The 8,322-nt window shown below is 36.3% G+C and overlaps 1 long non-coding RNA gene across 1 annotated transcript; it reads left to right on the top strand.

Annotated features, from left to right (window-relative positions):
- The first annotated feature begins 491 nt into the window (after positions 1–491).
- Positions 492–2,531, top strand: LOC125179385. The gene is made up of 2 exons (XR_007157252.1): positions 492–704; positions 1,506–2,531. It is a non-coding gene; the product is annotated as an uncharacterized LOC125179385 (long non-coding RNA).
- Positions 2,532–8,322: the final 5,791 nt, after the last annotated feature.

The following is an 8,322-nucleotide window of genomic DNA, read 5'->3' as shown; positions in this document are numbered from 1 at the left end:
AAGAAACATATCGACAATGACCAAATCAAAAACTAAAGTAAAACAAAAGCTTCATGGAAACCAGTGAATAGAGTTCAACGATGCAAAAGCAATGCTCCTTGTGCTGAAAAGAACACGAGTGATAGGGACTAAAATTTTACAACTTAAGCCATTATTTACAATCAGTGTGATTGAAACTGTAAGCAGATTCAACAAAAATTTATCATATTCGGCAGTTGAAGGGTAAAAGAAATGTCGATAACACAACTAAAAAGGTGCAAAACTAATGAGGCCATAACTAAACTAGAATCAGAATTAAAAATACTCATAACTAATGCAGCCATAGCTAGACTAGAATCGTAACCTGTCGCCTATTTAGCACGACAGACGAAACGACAGTGAACGCTTGTGTCGCCGGCCCCCTTATATACTCACCAGCTGACCCCTACCTACTGCTGCTTGCNATTTGATGATAAAATTAGAAATTTATTGTATATGTGTAACATCGGAGACACTGGATTCTTGAGAAGTGTTGTCTTTAACGAGTAATTTTTAAACGCTTATTATTTCCTGTACTGAGCAGCCGAATTTCTTCGTGAATGAACTTGCTCTCCAGCGCTGCATGGCCAAAGGCGGAGTCTGTAAGCACAGCACGCACTGTCTGCAGAGTTTGAGGGACACTCAGCTGTGTGGGTCTTCAGATGACATAGTCTGCTGCGTAAAGCGTACGTTTAGTTGTAATTGATCTTAATTTAATTTTAATGGATGTATTTTCAAGAGAAACAAATGTATTCTCACACAAGGGAAACAAATGCATGCGTTAAAATATTGCAGAAATAAAGGTTTGCATATACTGCATTAAGACTTGAACTGCATCTTTCTTAAGACGTTACACGTTCTCCGAATATCGAAACGTTCTCAATGCCCTCATGTGCGTGCGCGCAACCGTTGGAGGGGTTTTTCCTTCAGTTATGGAGTATCCACCGTATTATTATGAATGAATGAATGAACTAAACATTAACCAATTTCTAGTGCCGGGATTAGGTCGATGCGGATATAAATATTTTATACCTGCATTGAGACTTGAACTAAACATGAACCAATTTTCAGTACCGGGATTGTGTTGACGCAGATATAAATATTTTATACTGCATTAAGACCAACTAAACATGAACCAATTTCCAGTGCCCGGGTTTGTGTCGATGAGGATATAAATATTTTATACTGCATTAAAACGAACTAAACATGAACCAATTTTCAGTACCGGGATTGTGTCGACGCAGATATAAATATTTGCATTAGGCTTTTTGCATAAATAAATATTTTATAACCACATTTAGACTTGAACTAAACATGAACCGATGTACAGTGTCGGAATTGTTTCGATGCAGATAAGAAAATTTTATAAGTGCATTTTTAGCTGAACTAAACATAAAACAATTTTCAGTACCCGGGTTTGTCTCGACGCAGATATAAATATTTTATAATTACATTAAGACTTGAACTAAACATTAACCAATTTCCAGTGCCGGGATTGTGTCGCGCCCAAGGAGGAGAATGTCTGCCCAGGGGCGAGTGTGGCGGAGGACGCCATGCGCCGGTCTTCCTGGACGCGGAGTGTGAGAAGCCAGAACTCGGTTGCTGCGTCCGCACACCGTAGAGGTGCTTCTATAAGGGAAAGAAATTGGAAGATAATGGTAACGGCAAACATTTTACACTCTGAATATCGGGCTAAAAATGTGAATAGAAATTAACAATGTCATTTTTAATTGGGAATTTTAACAAAATTATCATTAAATATGGCTGCTGCGTCCGCACACCGTGAAAGTGCTTCTACAAGAGAAAAGTATTGGAAGATAATGGTAACGGCAAACATTTTACACTTTGAATATCGGGCTAAAAATGTGAATAGAAATTATCAGTGTCATTTTTAATTGTAAATTTTATCGGAAGTGTCATTAAGCATGGCTAAAAATTAACCCGATATTCGATGTACTATATACTTGCTGCTAATACCATCGGGTAATATACTTTCCTCGCGTATCAGTCTTTGAAGCGTCACAGTTTCGTCAGGTCAAAGTTGCTCGAACAAATTGAAAAGGCGTTGGCATATCTTCAAAGTCCGAAATTACGTCAAAAATTTTCGACATATTAAACAAATGTTTCTTTGGTTAGATTTTTTTTAATAGCGAGTAAAGAACAGCCTAAATGTTATTATCAATGTTTTTAAGGCTTGATTTTTGTTATAAACATTAGAAAAACATTAATTTTCCTAACATGTTTCTCTGACAATGAAGTCTTAATTTTGGGAACTCATATTACTTATTTCAAATATTGTACTAATTTAAGAGAAAAATTTATACAATATGAAAAATCTTCCAAATGAAAAGGCGTTTAGGTGTTCAAATTCACAGTCAACGGTATTATTTCTAGAGTGTTGAAATAAAAATTTTACTCCTTACATTATATTGAACACCTTTTTTATTGCTCGTTTGTTTGTTCATGCTCACATCTTCAGCGTGACAAAAATAAATGATTTTTTAAAAAAAAGATCTGGAAACTAATTTATTTGAATATTCCACTACGGTCATGAAATAGCTAAAGGCTTCAGAACATCTCAGTTGCGCAATTTAATTGTATAAGTAACGGTGAGCTGAATAATCTAAAGTATAAACAGAATAAAGAGGAAAATATTTAAGTGGCCTATAAAGATAGTTGACTGCTCGAGTGAAGAGGCGTCTAACATTTGAAAATGTAGGCACCCTTAAAGCAAATGACTTCTGCCAGAGAAAAATAAGTTAATGTTCATTGGTAAACCATTACAGTAAATTAAACCGGAGACAATAAATTTCCATAAAACAGAGAATTAGTTCGTAAATCGGACGCAATAAATTTCCGTAAGCTGGAAAATTATTTCGTTAATCGGACACAATAAATTTCGATCGGAAATCGAAAATTGGATTGATGTTGATTTAACGTGGTTTCCACGAAATAAACTAGTAATAACCGTGGTTTACGTCATGCAGGGGAACACTTTTCCCTGGAACTTTTCTATTACACTTTTCCCTTACATTTTTCCAATACACTTTTCCCTTAACCTTTTCCCTTACACTTTTCCCTTACATTTTTTCCAATACACTTTTTCCTGACACTTTTCCCTTACACTTTTCCCTTACAATTTTCCCTTACACTTTTCCTTTACACTTTTCCCTTACACTTTTCCCTTACACTTTTCCCTTACACTTTTCCCTTACACTTTTCCCTTATACTTTCCCGTGCATTTTTCCCTTGCACTTTTCCCTTACACTTTTCCCTTAAAATTTCCCGTACATCTTTCCCTTACACTTTTCCCTTACATTTCTCTCGGTTTTTTGTCCCACTTACTCATTCCATTTTTGGTCATTCATCCCTAATATTTTGTCCTGAACACGACCATTATGCCCTTGCAATATATTCTAGCGTGAACATGAACAAAATGTATGAAGCAAAGTAACCAATTCAATGATATTACTGAAATTTTTTTGAAAACCACCATTATATTTCGGTGCTTGCGGACAAAGCATTCCATTGGAAAATATCTCAACTCAGCCTCGAAAACTATATGGAGTTAATGTGTAAATACTAACAGAAATAGTAACACAAATTTGAATCATGTTTACTAATAATAATAATTTTATGTTATAATAACAGGAGTAATACTCTCTAAGCAGGAATAGCACCTCACTCCATATTTTACAACTGAATTTGAGTTAAATTACAGTTAAATTTGAAATTACAGTTGAATTTGAACAATATCTCCATCATTTCACGTTATAATAATACTAGTAATAATCTCTAGACAAGAATAGCACCTCACACCATATGTTACAGTTGAATTTGTTAATGAAGGTTGACTCTAATCGTTGAGTCAACTTTAGGGAGGAGGTTCGTCTCTGGGCGCAGTGGTCGCTCCATGTGATCAGGATTTAGAATCTGCTTAATAACAGTAATAGTAATAATAATAGCGATTCAGCGTTTATTAGGCCGTAGGCCTATCGCCGATTCTTAGCATCGAAGAACGTTCACAGCTTGATGTGGTCTTGAACTCGCAACTCACTGCTACAATTCTGCTGTGCTTAACCGCCCGGCCTCCTCGCCGATTCCGACCAGAAACTGGCGCACAGAGCTGGGATCGAACCCGCGTCTCTCTGCGCCAATCCTGGTACTCTGAACTTTAACCACTGGGCCACCCTGCCACGTTTGTATCGTTAAGCTAACTTGGTATCGTTTGTTTATCGAATCACTCATTTAGCAATCATGAATATTTTATGAACCCTCTCATTAGAACAACCGTTTCTAACTTCAAAAACCTTATGATGTTTGGCAATGCATAAATTCCATTCGATAAATCCATTCGATAAAACATTTTTTCTTAAATATTCGATATGAATTGCGATATCTTCTTTCGATAAAACGCACTTTAGCAAACTTTTGTACGCCACTGTACATTTTTTTGTTTATTTCTATAGTGACCTATTTTCCATATATGCTTTAAATCGATAGAAGCCTAGTATAAGTTGCCTGAATATTTACAAAAATCTTTTCGGTGATAATTGAACGGCTTCCAATACATGACTTTAAGCTTCTTTCATAATCAGGTAGTTCTTAACTGCAGAAGTTTCACTAAAACGTATTTAGAATCTATTTTTGTCAATGTTTCCAATAGAAATGTCATATCCAAATATCATATTTTGGGTAATTGGATATAAGTTTTGTTGGTTATTTTTTATCTTGCAGTAACTCAATATTTTTGTAAAATAATAATATTTTTCGTAGAAATACTTCATTTCAATTTATTTCAATGGCGAAGGGAAATCATTTTGCTTAAATTGAATAGTCCAGTAAATCAATGCAATTTTTATGCATCAAGCTCCACCATAACCCTGTCAGTCCCTCGCTACCATCAAGCTTCATGCTGCTCCATGCTTTAAAAAACGTTAAACAAAAGTTTAGTGACTCATTAGGCAAAAAAGTTCCTACTTTTCAATTCGGCAGAAAATCTTCTGCTGATAATAGAATAATGGCTCGGGTAAGCATCGAAAATGTGAATTCAAGTTTTAAAATGGAATAATTGTTTTGTTTAATATAAGTTAATTTCATAACATTCTATGAATTTTACATCTTGATATTCTAATTTTCTATGTTAATTTCACCTCTGGTACATTTTCAAAATTAAATTCCAATTTATATTACAGTTTGAACCCTTAAATTCTTCAAAAAAAAAATTTAAGACTGACAATTATAAATGCAAAAAAATATACTACGAAATATATGTATCGAAATTTATATATTTCGATTGAATAATATCATTCAATCGAAATAATCAATGGTCACAAATTTGATGCCAGAGGGCCTGCTAAATGAATATTTATGTTTCTAATATAATAGAATAATACATGATAAAATACAAAATTGCATATATGGAGCATAGTTTTATTGTGAATCAAACATATAAAAAAATACAAATCACATCAGTTCCGCGAGTGATTGGTTGCACTAAGATTCTAATAGTATAGTATCTTCGGCATTGAAGAATAGGCCTGGACAGGCCTGTCGCCGATTCTTGTACTTTTCTTGACTAGACTGGCCTTTTGATAAAATCTTTTCAACGGACGGTAGATTTACAATCGCTTCTAGATTTCAGTCATGACGCCAATAATGTCATGGATAATAATAATAATGTCATGGACTTCCATCACAGTTCATTATGGCATCACAACGCCTGAGATCTTCCCATCTTTCGGGTATCCGAAGTAGGGAAGTTTTCCACTGACACGCGATGATGCCTTCATCCCCACAAGTCCCCTGATCCCCCACCAAATCCCCCTCGGGACAATCCTGTTTCCGTACGCACAATCCCCTGACCTCAACACACGAGTCCCCCCTCGGCTGCCTTTTTGGCAACTCCCAGCGCCCCGATGCCCTAACTTCCTTACTTTCTTCTACAACATTCGGCTTTTCTGATGAACTCAAATCATGACTCAATGTGTTGGCGTCAGAAGATCTTTTTAAAATGAATTCTGCTCTATTAACAATTTTCTGATGATAAACTGGAGATTTACATTTCGACATTAATCCTTGTAACCCGTCAACGACTAGTTGCTTACCAGCAGTGGAGTCATGCTTGTCAAAATAGGCGTCTATCTTGCCAAGCACGTTTTCTTTCCGGCGAAAGTTGTACCCTTCTTCGCCAAAATTTATCTTGTTTTCAAAATTAGTCACGTGTGCTGAACTTCACGGATCTTTTCTTTTTCTTCGCCAGTCCCTTGCAACAACTGACTACCCACCTGAATAACAATATCCTCGATCGACTGAGTTGGTTTACAGCAAACGTTATCATGAGCACCCACCTGAATAACAGTGTCCTCGATCGACCGAGTTGGTTTACAGCAAACGTTGTCATAGGCACCCACCTGAAAAACAATATCCTTGATCTACTGAGTTGGTTTACAGCAGTCGTTATCATGAGCACCCACTTGAATAACAATATCCTCGATCGACTGAGTTGGTTTACAGCAAACGTTATCATAGGCACCCACCTGAATAACAGTGTCCTCGATCCGCCGAGATGGTTTGCAGCAAACGTTGTCATAGGCACCCACCTGAATAACAATGTCCTTGATCGACCGAGTTGGTTTACAGCAGTCGTTGTCATGAGCACCCACCTGAACAACAATATCATTGATCGACCGAGTTGGTTTACAGCAAACGTTGTCATAGGCACCCACCTGAATAACAGTGTCCTCGATCGACCGAGTTGGTTTACAGCAGTCGTTGTCATGAGCACCCACCTGAATAACAGTGTCCTCGAGCGGCCTGGTTGGTTTGCAACACACGGTGGACATCTGGTCGCCGCAGAGGGGCTCGAGGGCCTTGAGGTAGTGGTCGGTGGGGCAGTTGGAGGAAGAGGTGCATACGCCCCCCTTTTCCAGACATGCCAGTTGCTGAACCGGGAATGGGTTCTGCGCCGGCAATGGATAAAGAAGATAAATACAAAATCCAAAGATATGGTTTCAGTTTAAATGCACAGGATAAAGACAGACATTAGTAGCTCCATCCATCAATTTATATGGAACATCATTTATGCAATGTTGCGATGTAACTGATTTTCTTTCGTTGGAGAATATAAAAATGTGATTTTAAAATATTCAAGAAATCGCAGAAGAGAGGTGATTTCACTTAAAATTTCGCATTAGTATTCTTTTAACTCATTCCCTATTAGGATTGAGGTAGCTCGTATCATCGCTTCTGATTTTTATGATATAATTTTCTGGAAGTAATGCTAACAATTTCTGATATTAGCCGTCAAAACATCGCTTATTTTCTATCCTAAAGCGATTTTCAAAATCACTGCTCACATGGTAACCGGAACCGCTGTCGCTGATGGTGTCGCGGGAGTAAAAATCATTTTCATTGTTGAACAGATCGAGATCATTTAGATCGTTGAATTTGTCAGGGGAAGTGCCGGGAGATCTGTCAAGGTGCAGGGCCGTAACGTCTGCTCAAAGAAAATTATTTTAATGTTTGCAAAAATGACATGAGGTTAACTATGTTTAGAATTTGTTATTAGAACACGACTGGAATTTATTTCAGCTAAAATCATGTATGGAGATATTATAATCAAGTACAGCATAAGGCTTGGATCGTATTTTGATTTGATGAAGAATTTAGATTCATTTTTTGAAAAAATTGTTTACCGGAAAAGAAAAGAAACGTTATTTGATTGAATGTGTAATTGACTGTTTGCGAAGTCGATAAAATAGTGATCATAAGTGAATGCTGAATGCTAAAACAAAATTTAAAATACTTATGGAATCAACATTAAATTTTATGGCAATTAGACGTATTGGCAAACAAAACTAATTGTTGTAATAATTGTACAGTAACTGACGTCGCACGCCTACTGAATAACCGTGCAAACCCAACTAATAATGGTGAAGATTGGTGCTGAAATTTAGTATTATATTATTCATAGTTCCTTTTGAGCAGAAGTTATTAACAATGAACAATGAAAAGTGGGTTACATTTTGCTCCTAAGTATTCAGATATATTTTGAAATGAAACATGAAACATATTTATGAAAATTTAAAGTAATCATTGCAAGTACATGTATTTTCTAAATATGTTTGAACAATTTTTTTAATAGTGACTCACACTTAGCGAGGCTGAGGCTGCAAACGAGGGCCACAAGGGCAATATTGTTTCCGGCCATCGTATGGTAGTTGAATGCTGTTAAAAAATTCAATTGAAATCGGTTTATTCAACGATTTGAATCAATTCGATTTAATCAAATTTATATAAGTG

Source organism: Hyalella azteca, unplaced genomic scaffold, assembly GCF_000764305.2.
Source record: "Hyalella azteca isolate HAZT.00-mixed unplaced genomic scaffold, Hazt_2.0.2 contig17143, whole genome shotgun sequence".
In the NCBI taxonomy this organism is placed as follows: domain Eukaryota; kingdom Metazoa; phylum Arthropoda; class Malacostraca; order Amphipoda; family Hyalellidae; genus Hyalella; species Hyalella azteca.
This window is presented reverse-complemented; position numbering and strand designations above follow the sequence as displayed.